At 40.9% G+C, this 13579-nt stretch overlaps 1 long non-coding RNA gene across 1 annotated transcript in view; it reads right to left on the minus strand.

Annotated features, from left to right (window-relative positions):
- Positions 1 to 9797, minus strand: part of LOC144683727 (uncharacterized) — a 42582-nt gene extending 32785 nt beyond the window's left edge. The window contains exon 1 of the long non-coding RNA XR_013577325.1: positions 9611 to 9797. This is a non-coding gene — a long non-coding RNA (uncharacterized LOC144683727). The remainder of the gene's footprint in view (positions 1 to 9610) is intronic.
- Positions 9798 to 13579: the final 3782 nt, after the last annotated feature.

Here is a 13579-nt window from a genome sequence, read left to right on the forward strand (position 1 = left end):
ATAACTAGCTGGATACAGAAAATGCTTCAAATATTTGCATAATCCTTGGAGGACTGCAGGAATATTTATGCATAAGAGTTAGCTTATAAATTAATAATTATTTATAGCCATTTCAGTTCTGTTCATTTCTCGAATTATAATTCAGAATATTCATCAATAAAACATTTTAGAAGATCTCTGTTTAACTGTAACCCGGCAAAAATTTCATCTGAAAGCTGCAAATGACACTCAGTACTCAAGAGCTGTAACACTCACCTTCTTTCAAAAGGAACACACACAGAGTCTATGGTTCTCTTCACATTGTGAAATAGTAGAATCATATCATAATAATATCGATTGATACTGGACTATGATCTGCATAGTGCTCATGAAAGAGCTGTAAAAGAGTAAAGTCCCTTCCCTAAGTCACTGTGCAGTTTAATATGGCCACCTATCCAGCTTTGAACCAGATGGTCCAAGTTTGAAAGCAGGAGATGACCATCTGATCATTTTGACAATCAAAAATCATAAATTGAAAATCTGCCTTTTGTTTGTCACATTAAAGAAAAGCAGTATGCAACAATTTAAGCAAACCTGCCTTGCATTCAATCATGAACTCAGTTCAAGTGTGCACTCATTAATTTTGAATGCCTCACTCCATCTGGTTTGGACAACATGTGACAGCTCTGGGTCAGCCCTGCTGAGTCTCAGTGACTGACTTTTGACCCTCTTTCATTCTCTGTGACTTGTACATTCTGCTCTCTGGTTTGAATGGCTTACTAACTTGAAAGTTAAGTGGACCTAAATCCAAAATACATTAGGAGTAATTTCAATCTTACCTGCCTGGCAGAAACTGGCCAGGTGGACAATTAAAATTGTTCCAGAGCCTTAACTGTTTCACATCCCTCTCCATTTTCACTGTTTTCTATTTTAATCTGCTTTCCTAAGCAGGCAGCAAAGATGGCCACTTGGAGCTGGGCAGGTCCTTCTTTAAATATGAAGATCAGGGTCTGATGATGTCATTGGGCACCGGCTGCTATTTTAACTGGTGATCTGATTAGGGAAACTCTTTTGAGTTATCAACAGTCACAGATTGCAACTCTTTCGAGTACAATCACAGTTCTTGGTTTCCGGGAGTGGGAAATGAACCCACAACCCTCTGATTCAAAGGCGAGGGTGCTATGAACTGAGCCACAGCTGACACCTCATCTGATTGGGGAAGGTGTTCTCACTTTCCCAGCATTAAAGGTGGGAAGAGGATCCAGAGCTAGAAGACCTGTTAAGTTTATTTTACTTTCCTTGTGTGGTTTGGTGATCAATGCTTTGTGCTCACATTGAAAGTAGACCACCCCTGCTCCAGGCTCTTCTTTCTCAAATGCAAGATGCTTGTGAAGCCTCCTCGCCTTGACTTATCTGACTGTTGGTGATCATTCTTTTGGTCTGGGTTGCTGCTTCCTGCTGTCCGAAAATCCTTTCCTGCCCATTAAGCTCCCATTTCCTACCCATTTCCAGTGAGCCACGGACGGGGGACAGGCCGATGAGTGCTAGGACTTAATATTGCCCAGGCATCATGTTGCCAGGCTCAGGGGGATTTGGTACCCAATACAACCTCCACCCACCCAATTCCTGCCTTGAGTTATGACTCCTGGCTCACCCCTTCCTGTGACGTGTTACACTATTTCACTGTCACTAACTATTTCACCACCACCAGCATACTGATGGGATACAGAAGGATTGTTAATTCTGTTAGGATTCTTTCTGTGCATTTGCAATTGGTTACCTGGAATAAAACACTGGCTGTAGTAAGTATTTGTAATTGAGGAATATCTTCCCAGGGGGTTGGATAGATTTCAGTCCAATTAACCCTAAACATTCTTTGTTATTTGACTGCAAAGGGCATAACAGCTGAGCTCAATCCCATCCTCCCAACAATCTCCCCAGTCTGTGCTAGCACCATTTAGTCTGCAGCTGGATTAATATCAATTAAAACAGCTCAGACCAAGAAGGCCACATAAGGATCTCCCTAGCTATACAGTTCTGTTATTCATTGATCAAAATGCTGAGCCTCTGGGGGAGCCACTGATCTGGTGTAATAATGAGTCAACTGCTCTCCAAATTCCCATAAATAATGCTTCTGACATTCAAATTCTCATTTAAAAATTCCAATCAGATTGCTTTGGTTGGCATCAGGTTGATAAACTCAATGCAAATGTAACCGCAAGGATCATAGCCCTTGTAACAAATCTCTTATCATGTACTGCATGCATCCTTTGTTTAAAACTAATTCTGTGAAAAATTAATGACTGGTCCTCACTGTGCATGTGTGGTACTAAACCAAAACCACAGTGTCAATGTTCAGACCTAATGAAGTGCTTCCTATAATTAGTGAAAGGTTGTAAAGGGATATGAATCACACTTAGCACCATCCTCTGAGGAAATTGCAGGTCAAAGTAGCCTCAGATTTAAGGTGAAACACAAAATCTAAATATAGAATATATTACCCTGTACTGAACAGTATAAAGAGTATATATATATATATATATATATATACACATATATACATACACACACATATGCACACACATATACATAAAAATATAACTATCGTAGATGTCAACATATAAGTCGACCTTTGACGCCTTGAAAAATTCATCCAAAAATGGGTGTTGACTTATACACCGAGCATAAAAATGAAGTGTAAGTGTGGGTGTGGATGGTTGCTATTTTGAAATGCCATCTGTCTCTGAGTGGGCATACCTTAAACTCCTGCGCAATTTCACAAGTTACCCCATATTACCTGCTTGATCCCTTATGTCCAGTTGTAAGGTACTGGTAAGTAAAACATACACTTGTGGCGATAAAAATTGAGGCTGACTACACAATGGGAGTATAGCATATCGTGGCTGAAAAGGTTGGGGATGGGAGGGGATCAACTTATTTGCCGAGTATATGCAAAAATATAATTTTTGGGGCAGGAAAAATTTTATACGCTGGGTTGACTTACACACTGAAATTTACAGTATGCATGTATTGTTACAGTTAAGGATACTTCTCAATGTTCTTTACTCACATTCCCTGAAAAGTCAGTTTCTGCAGGTAAACCTGTGTCTCCTCTTTACTGAAACATGAGCATATCAACAAATATCTGGGACAGGAGGCCAGGGGCTGCACTCTTATATAATTGCATCAGGTATTCTGTAGAATATCTCCTAATCTTCTGAGTTTTATGGAATGGACAGGAAAATACCATTCTGACAATCTGTATAACTCAAATTAAACTATTAATTGGGTTTATTAAGCAATTAGAGTATACGGAAGCACAAGTAGATCAACAGACCAAATAAGTAGCACTTCGTTTAACTTTTCCAAAGATGTGAATCTGTCCTGTGAATCTTACACACAATGGGCTGAATTTTAAGGGGGGTGCACTGCTTGACCCCCGCCCCTAGAAGAAAAGGCAATCCCCAATTAACTGATTTTAAAGAAGGCTGTCCTGCAGCCATAATGCACTCCAGGTGGCATGAATGAGGCGAGGGTTGGACATCCACCCCTCAGTGGGAGGAATTCTGACCCTCAAGAACTGCCCTTGTAGTCCCAGCAGCACTGGAACCTAGTAGTAGGTGCTGCTGGGACTCCAAGGAGGCCTTGTGATGAAAAGGACATGGCCTCCAGACTCATGTAAGTCCGGGGTTTTGGACAGGGAGGGATCAGGGAGCCTAGGGATGGATGCGACAGTTGGAATTTGAAGGCCAGACATTAAGGTACAAAATGGGGGGTAAGATTGTAGGGGTGTGCCACCCTCCCCATTGCACACAAAGCACCACCCCCCCCCACCTCATAGGAGGTAACCTCCTTCCTTCCCACCCTTTCACCAAAGATGGTGAAAAAACGGTCTGCCCACTCTAGTCTGCCTTCCTTCTGCTGGTTAGTGTATTATGGTGGCAGAGGTAGATTGAGGGCCTTAAGTGAGCAATAATTGGCCACATAAGTGCTTCAATAGGTTTAAGGGTGGGTGTGTTAGTGGATGCCTTACCCACCCCGTGTATTATGGGGATCGGGTCGGGGGGGTGGGCAGGAAATGCACTGGGCTAGCTACCCAAAATATTTTATGAACCCCCCCACCATCGAAAACACGGCTAGCCGGGAGTGGGAGGGTCATAACATCCAGTTCAATTAATAATTTTGAGATTTTAAGCCTCCATTCATCAGTGTTCTTTTAATCACGTAAGCAATTTTCAGGCTCCAAGCATATGGGTTCACTGCTGCAACAGTTGAGTTGCACAAACTTAAGCAGTTGTCAGAAGCTGTCATATTTATTCGTGGGTTCAAGGAGTTTCTAGTTATCAAACGTTTTTTAAAATTCATTTATGGAATGTGGGCGTCACTGGCTAGGCCAAAATTTATTGCCACTCCCTAATTGCCCTTGAGAACGTGATGGTGAGCTGCCATCTTGAATCGCTGCAGTCCATGTGGTGTAGGTGCACCCATAGTGCAGTCAGGAAGTGAGTTCCAGGATTTTGACCCAGTGACAGTGAAGGAACGGTGATATATTTCCAAGTCAGGATGATGAGTGGCTTGGAGGGGAACTTCCAGGTGTCAACCAAAAACTGAAGAAACAGACGATGGGTATAATAATGGCAGAAACTGGGTGGAATGGGCGTTAAAAGCATGCGATACATTTTGCTGCTCAGATACCATCCTGCGAATGTCTTAATTGCCAGCTTCCCCCCCATAAATAAATGCAAATCAGGGTTCTGACCTCAGGTAAGATTGAGGGATGATTTTAACAGCCAATTGGGGAGTATCCACCCTGACCATTAAAACCTACTGGAGCAGAAGTGGAAGGCCCTAAAGATAGGTGCAAAATCTACCTTTGTGGTATCAGTTGGTCCAGGAATGCTGGTCAAATGGAAAGTTTGTCTATGCGCAATCTCACTCCCCCAACCTCTAACCTGCAAAACCTTCTTGAACCCCACCTTGCAATTTTGCTGAGTACTGGTGGGTAGTCTCTGGGCCGCCTACTCTCTTGAGATATAAACTGGCGCGCTCTTTACGGCTGTTCTGGACAAGGCCGCTGGCTGGTGGCCATTAAAATCGACTGGGCCTCATATAGGAATTCCTAGGTAAGAGGAGCAGTGCCTCTGCTTGGTTTTCTGCCCAGCAGTTTAACTCTCAACTCATGTGTGTCTGCCCCTCTCATAGTAGCACCTTCTTATTTGATCAACTACCAGACCAAATAATCTGGCCTGCAGTCCCATAGCAACAGGCATTTGTTCTCACCTGGTGGTCTTGAGAAATACATAGGGCAGAATTTTGCCCTTGGCGGACAGCTGACCCCCACCAGCGAAACGGGGCCCGCCACCATTTTGAGTGGGTGGGCCAATTAAGGCCCGCCCTGTGGGTTGCCCGACAGAAAGCGCAATGGGCTTCCTGTGCGGGGGTCGGTGGGGGGGTGGGATGGAATCCCCAGCTGTCAAAGAGCACACTGCTCCCTGAGACTAAGTGGTGTCTCAGGTAGATTAGTGACAGTGCACAAAACTTAAAAAATATAAAAATAAAAATATTATTAACATGTCCCCCTCATGTGACAATGTCACATGAGATGGGAAATGTTAATAAAAAGGACATAACCTTTATTAAAGTTTATAAAAACGGACATGAAACCTCATCCCGCCAGTGGATGAGGTTTCATGTATTATCAGAAGCCTGCTGGGGCTCCTGGCCTGCCCGCCAGCCTTAAGGTTGGACGGGCAGGTCTTTAATTATCTTAATTAGCCTGTCAATGGCCTTAAAAATTTAAAGTGACCGGGATGACATCAGGGGTTCCTCCCGATGTCATCCTCCGTCATTTTCCCATCGGCGAGCAGGTCCCGCCCCCAAATCGCCAACGGGAAAATTCTGGCCATAATTTTTATTTTAACACTGGTCAGTCGACAAAAGTTATTTGCCCGTATTAGAAAACTAAAGAATAGATGAAGAAATAAATACCAGAATCTTTAATTGAAACAAAGATGGACTTTGCTCCATTATGATATCAGAACGTAAAAAATGCAATTCCCACAATTGTTCAGTAATTGCATTCACAATGTAGTGTGGTATTGAGCCAGACAGACAATTAAGGTCGCAGACTTTATTTCAAAACTATGCTGACCTCATATGAATTGGAAGTTGGAGCTGTATTGGCTTTGGTATGTCAGATCTAGATAAGTGAAACGCATTACACAGGCTTCCTATTCCTGACTCCTCCTGGGAAGTGTGCAGGTATGAATATTAGTTGTGAACAAGATCAGACTCTACTGTAATGCCTCAATGTTTGAATGGTCTCTGGGACACTCTGGGCTGGCGCATGAAAAATTGTCATTTGGGTGAGGTCCAGGAAGATTTCCAGTGTGTACCACCTCTTAGCAAGAATTAGTAAAGGCCGGGAAAAAAAGGGAGACTTTTAGGAAACATTATATCAAAAATGTGCAAAAATTAAAAAATCATCACTGAGTTCCCAATTCATTCAAGAGTTACCCTGAGACATATTGCACAGATACTATGAGCAACCAATGGGTTCATTCAGTATTGCCTATGTGGGAGTGACTGAACAGGCCGCAGCAAGGCCTTAATGGGTTAAATTAAACCTCACCACACCATAGCACTCTGCATAAATGGTGCATATTGTCCTACTGCACTGTGATTGAACTAGCATCCCTTGCTCCTAACTCGAGTGTTCTTCCTCTCTCCTTATCTAATTGCATTTTAATTTCAGATTATTTTACAAGAATTTACATTAGTTTACAGAACCAAAGAAGTTAACGTTACTTGATGTTAGAATGCAAAGCAAGTTCAGGCACTAGGATATAGTGATGCCAAGAGCTTCATAGAGCAAGTGAAGCGTCCAGACTTGTAAAACATTGATTCATGATGTGACACATAAGTGCCAAATTTTGTGAATCAATCTCATGAAAAAGGCAGTACTTGATTGATTCAGTTAATTCTTGGTTTCTCATATTTTGTACTGGCATAACCTTACATTTACATTTGAACATAATATCTTCATGGCAACCGGGGGGATCTTATGACACAGTGATATAGTGTCCCGACCTCTGGTCCAGCAGCTTTAGGTTCAAGTCCCATTCTGGGGCTTGATGACCATGGAAAATGTGTTCATAACATGGCCAAACAGGTTGATTATCAGCCTGTAAATCCTTCCAATAGACCTGATGACAGGCAGTAAGAGGAGGAGAGTTTCCCAGTCAGTCATTCTGCAGAGGGCAATGGCAAACCACTGCAGTACTTTACCAAGCATAATCATGGACCAATCTAATGGAAGTCCATAGTTACCAATCCTGTCTTGGGGTAATGTATAAGGAGGAGGATCGTCATAGCATCACTGAACTTCAGGTTTGACATTTTCCTCAGTAATTGCTGTACCCAATGTCCACTTCATGAATAAGGGTATTCAGAAGAAATTCAATTTACAAAAAACTTAATATAATTATTTCCAAAAATAATTTTGCAAAATAAAATTGGCTCAATTTTGATGAATATTGACTTCAAACTCCTTCTCTGCTCCTCATGGGTAAATGTAATTACAGACATTCCTTGAAGTTCTTGATAAATATCATTAATCAGAATCCAAAGTTAAATTTATCCCCAATGTGATTCACTCTAAAAATTAAGTACTATTAATTTATGCTCACTACTCAGTGGTAACATCTAACCCCTTCCAATACTAATCACAACAAGAAACCTACTTTAGTGTGAAAGAAATGTATCTTTTGCTCCTCTATGCCAATGAAAATGTTTCATCTAGCAGCACAGCTGTGAAAAACTAGAACAACCACAGAGGCCAGTCAATAAGTCTTGGCCAAGGCTGGGTTTGGAGTTGATGTTCTGAGAACAGAATCCTTCTGGTCCTGTGGAGCTGAGCTTGAATGTGGATCTAGGAGGATATTCAGATATCCTGGCTTCCGACCAGTGGGCACTCTTCCCTAAAGATGGATCACCACTGACAGAGACTACTCACCTGGCAGCAGCAGGTAGCAATATGAATAATTTACTGTACATTTGTGGGCTAATTGGGGATGCCATCATAATCTTCCCAGTGGCAGATGACCATCCCACCCACTACACGCACTGAGATGCCTCAAGGGCACTTGCCAGTAGTTGGCCAGGTGAGCCCACAATGCCTCCTGCTCTTACCTGCCTCTGAAGCAGCATTGATCAGTCGGCTCCAGTTGTGGCCACTGGCCATCCTGTGGAGGGGTTTCCTCATCATAGGGGTGGCCTGGTAGCTGTAGCCAGAGTTTATTTTAAAAAATTTCAAACCTCTTCAGAAAGAAGCCCTTTCAGTTCCCATTCTGCAGAGATAGCGTCCACCCCTAAAGTGATGCTGCCATCCTTCCAACATTGCAGGCCCTTTGATTGGGCCTGCAGACTCAGGAGCCCACTGGCTAACCTTAATTTGATTGCAAACCCACAGGCGGCTCCTTAATTGGTTGCCTCCAGGAAGATCTCTCAGGTGGGCATGCTGACAACAATAGAAGTGCTCCCATTCCTTGATTATGTTTAAAGGGGTTAAGATTCTGCCCTGAATAATACTCCAGCACTCAAGCACTGCTACTGTGTTTTATCATGCTTCATTGAGCCATTCAAACTTCAGCATAGAAGAAGGTATTTGTCCCATTGTGTCAGTACTGGTATTAGCTCCACGATGAAGCTATCTGCTTTTATTCTATTTCCCTGCTCATACACTAATGAATAATTAACATTCAGATAAAGATCTTGGTCTGCTTTTGTCTTGATACAACTCTGGTGTATTAGTTGTTTTTGTATATTTTGTTTTTATCAGATCCAATACAGCATTGGGGCAATATTGGCACATCCTGCAAAAACAACATTCGCATGATTGACAGCCATTTGAGATCCCCAGCCAGCGAATATCAGGATTTACCAAGTGAAACCAAAAATCATTAGATTTCTATTGCAGGCTGAACATTGGATTTTTAAAAAAAATCAGGCTTAATCTTAGAAAACAAAACTGCCAGTGACAAAGCTGAATATTAGATAAGGTGCTACTTGTAAAGAACCCAGTTAAAACAACATATTTTCTCAGTTATGAATTATACAAAACAGACTACATTTTTAAAATCAAATTGAAGTCACTATTCTCCCACAGGACAGGTTCCACAGCATGATGCAGAAAATCAGCTCAGTGAAGTCCATGATTTGAATGTGACCCAAATCAAACAACATAGTTTAAATAACTATATTCAATAATAAAATAATAATAAAAATAACTATACTCAATATTTGTATAAATCTCTCAAGTTTTCATGTAGTCCAATAACTGTCATATCCACAAAATAATTTTGACATGCATGGTAAGCTTCGGACTTGCGTAGAGTTTGTATGCGTCAAAAACAATCTAGATTTAAATGTTATGCATTAATTACTGAGTCCCAATTATACCTAATAATTTCTATTTGCAATTAACTTTATCAAATGTTTATATTTATCCTGTGCATATAATTACTAACAGGTGTTCTTCATTAATTCCCTTTATTGATAAAATATGTCACTGATTAACTTTATTTCAGCTTTCTGCAGAAAAGATTACTGAAACATTCAATAAATGACTTACCTCCAGCCACAAGAGTCAGAGAGACAAAGAGGACCAAGAGGACGAGTGTGTGGAACTTGACGTTCATATTCTTTGCGCTGTGCCTTCAGTGTGAACTTGCAGTTGCTATAGAGTGATCAGTCGCTGTGAGAGGAGGCGTGTGTGTGCCTCAGTGCTCACTGAATGGCTGTTCAGTTCTCAGTAGCTGGGAGTCTTTGTGGGAAGCTCTGTCTTAAATGGATAAGAGCTCAGCTGATCATGTGGCTCACGTCTAATACCTCAGCACTCCGTAGGTCGTACAGGAGGGGCTAGCTTCCCCTCCACCCACACTGTGAGCTGTAAAATTGTAAAACTACCAGTCTGTCCTCTATGATAAACCAGAGGTTATTATAACAAAACAGTCAAACAAACACTTTGTGAGGGTTGGGATACTGCCAAGTTTGAGATGGAAGTCATTAACCCTCGTAGTGCCGGATTTCCTGCATGTTTGAAGGGGGAAGTCATTAACCCTTGGACTGCCTGGTTTCCTGTACAGCTGCTTTCCACCAAATTTAATCTTGGAATTTTTATTTTCTTTGGGAGTTTTTCTAGACGCTGTCTGATGAAAATTAACATGACATTACGCTGCCTTTGTCAGCTAAGATTAAAGGCTGCCTTTGGAAAAGTAAAAAGTAAACATTTAGAGATCCGGTCAACTTTGAATTTCCAACGGAAAAATTGTGAATGCTGGACATTTGAAATGTGATATGAATAAAATATTCTGCAAATACATGGCAATTTCTCAGAATCTGAAAAAAGAAAAATAGGCTAATGGTCCATGTGGAGACTCTTTTATTTCTATTCTGATGAGGGACCTAGATTCAAACTGTTAACCTGTCCTTTCCCTCTATTAATACTGACAGCCCGGCTGTGCATTTCCAGAATGCTCTATTAGTTTTGCTAATTCTTATTTAATTTTTAAAATGTGTTAATTTTAGGGATGTAATTAAGAGAACAGCACAAGGATGAGAAGGTAAAGAAACAAACTGGTTTGAAGGAAACATGGACTATTACAGAAATCATAAAAACAACATATCCATATAATTTAGACAGGGATAAAAATACATTTAATGACTCAATTGGTGCCCGGTAAAATTTACATTTGAAGAGGAGGTTTCAGTACTTATATTCCTTTAAAGCCTGAATTTAGTTTTGAAAATTCATGTGGACCCCTTATTAGACCAAGTGCACAATGTACCGTTCAACTTATCATTTCAAAAATTTTGATTTAGTGTAAAGTAAACTGTACCACATGATTTATTGCGTGACAAAGACTGTAGTAAATGGGGACATGTATGAAAATGTATACGAGGTTAAAAAACATAGAATTAATGCCATCTTGCTCCTTGAACATTGATATAAAAAAGGCCTGTGTGCTGCTCTACCTTAGTTAAGCTACATATTAGAATTCTTATTCCACAAAGTCAAAAAATGGTTGCAAATAAAAAGTAGATTAAACATATTTAAACATGCTATTTCTGAGTAGTATGCCATTAAATCAACAGTAATCAATATTAGAGAAAAATAAATTCCAACAGAAAATACTGCATTGACGAAAGTATATACCACCTTAGATGTGAAACTAGGTCCCCAGCATCATCAGTCTTTCATACCATTCTATATTTGGCTTTTAAATTTAATACAATAAAAAAGATGCAACTGTGACAGGAACTTACTGCTAAAATATTCTTTTAACAGTATTAAATCTATTGGAGGTAGATATTGGAGATGCCAGGGCACCCTTTAACTGAAGTGACTCGAACTGCAAGCCTTTATGTTAGATTGCAGTGGTTTTACACAGATTCTGGGTAGCTGCCACTGTCTGGGGACTTTGGGGACTGCAGCAGAATTTCTGCACTACCATAACAATACAACGGCGTTGCAAATGGTTCCACTTAGAAAGGAAGAATGCAAAGGACAGAGACTGGATTTTCTCCATCACCATAGTTCCTAATGTACATCAGCATTTTGTGTAGCTTGGAAGCACTAAAGAACAGCCAATACTTCAGGGTTAAAAGTTTCAAAATCAGGAGCTGGCTTTATATTAACTAACTTTTTCTGTAACTGGTTAATTTTGTGCTCTCAAATATATAAATAAACATTTAAGATTTTCAAAGAGACTTAACAGTGATTTTGATGATTTTCTCCCTTCATTTCCCCATGGACTTTTTTCAGGTTAACTCTAGCTTACTTATAAAGAAAGGACTTGTACTTAGTTAAATGAAATTGTACTGTTATTATGCTCAAGAGAGGGAGAAGATTTTGTCTGCAATGATTTGCACTGCTGTCAGGTCAACCAGCTGGGAGGTATGTTTGAGTGGTGCAGGACTCTCCCTCACTGGTTTACTCTTAATATGGAGACGTCATGCTGAGACCAGTCAAGCTTGTTCTCTTTAGCAAGTCTAATTGTAAACGCTAATCAACACTGCGATTTGAACTCAGGCCTTCCAGCTTAAGAAGGCCAGCTTTCTGTGATAGCAACTGCTATTTCAATCGCTTCAATGACTGATTTTAGAATGTATGCTTTATGGGACACTTTTTTTGAATATTATTACTTTTCTACCCAATTGAAACCTTTTCCCATCCTCCATTAGTTTCTCCTCATGGCACACACCAGACTCTGCTAATCTGCTGTGTGACTAGAACATGAAGCACAGAACCATGGGTTGACTCACCCTTCATTTTTCTCTTCCTCCCTCTGCAGGTCCAGCCAAGATTGGAATTCCCTGCTCAAAGAATACCATCTGTCAGGCAGATATATTTCATTGTGTCAAACTACTTTGTTGCACTGCCCTTTGTGTCAAACTATTTTTTTGGCACAGCCCTTTAGTAAGCCAATATGCTGCATGTCAATTTATGAAAATCAAATTTGAATAAAATCCAACAATTTTATTTCTTTACTTTTGAGGTATCGCTTTAGTTTAAATAATTTACCCATTAAGAGCATCAACTTTGAACTGCTTATTGTGAGGATGAGTGCTTCTGGAACAGCTTCCCAGCTTTCCTTATTTACTTAGCTTTGAACATAATCATTCCAAAAAAGTCAAAATGTTAATGTCCAATTATTTTAGAACCTTGTTGTAAAACAAAATCTCTTCCTCTCTTCAGTTATTTAATTTGGCAGTCAATAATGAGGTCCAATTTGAGTGCCAGAGCAACAGTTCTTTACTAAGAGTAAAAAAGAACTAGTAAATCAAGGATGATCTTGTTGTATGGAACCTTGCTTTTTATTATTCATTCACGGGATGTGGGCTTCACTGGCTGGCCCAGCATTTATTGCCCATCCCTAGTTTCCTTTGAGAAGGTGATGGTGAGCTGCCTTCTTGAACCGCTGCATTCCATGTGGTGTAGGTACACCCACAGTGCTGTTAGGGAGGGAGTTCCAGGATTTTGACCCAGCGACAGTGAAGGAATGGTGATATATTTCCAAGTCAGGATGGTGAGTGACTTGGAGGGGATCTTCAAGATGGTGATGTCCCCATCTATCTGCTGCCATTGTCCTTCTAGGTGTAGTGGTCATGGGTTTGGAAGGTGCTGTCTAAGGAGCCTTGGTGAAGTCCTGCAATGCATCTTGTACATGGTACACACTGCTCCTACTGTACGTCGATGGTGGAGGCAGTGAACGTTTGTGGATGTGGTGCCAATCAAATGGGAATGCTTTGTCTTGGACGGTGTCCAGCTTCTTCAGTGTTGTAGGAGCTGCACTCATCCAGGCAAGTGGGAGTATTCCATAACACTCCTGACTTGTGGATGGTGAACAGGCTTTGGGGAGTCAGGAGACGAGTTATTCGTCGCACAATTCCTAGCCTCTGACCTGCTCTTGTAGCCACAGTATTTATATTGCTAGTCCAGTTCAGTTTCTGGTCAATGGTAACCCCCAGGATGTTGATAGTGGGGGTTTCAGTGATGACAATACCATTGAACATCAAAGGGCGATGGTTGGATTCTCTC

This window comes from Cetorhinus maximus, chromosome 8 (assembly GCF_964194155.1).
Source record: "Cetorhinus maximus chromosome 8, sCetMax3.hap1.1, whole genome shotgun sequence".
NCBI lineage: Eukaryota > Metazoa > Chordata > Chondrichthyes > Lamniformes > Cetorhinidae > Cetorhinus > Cetorhinus maximus.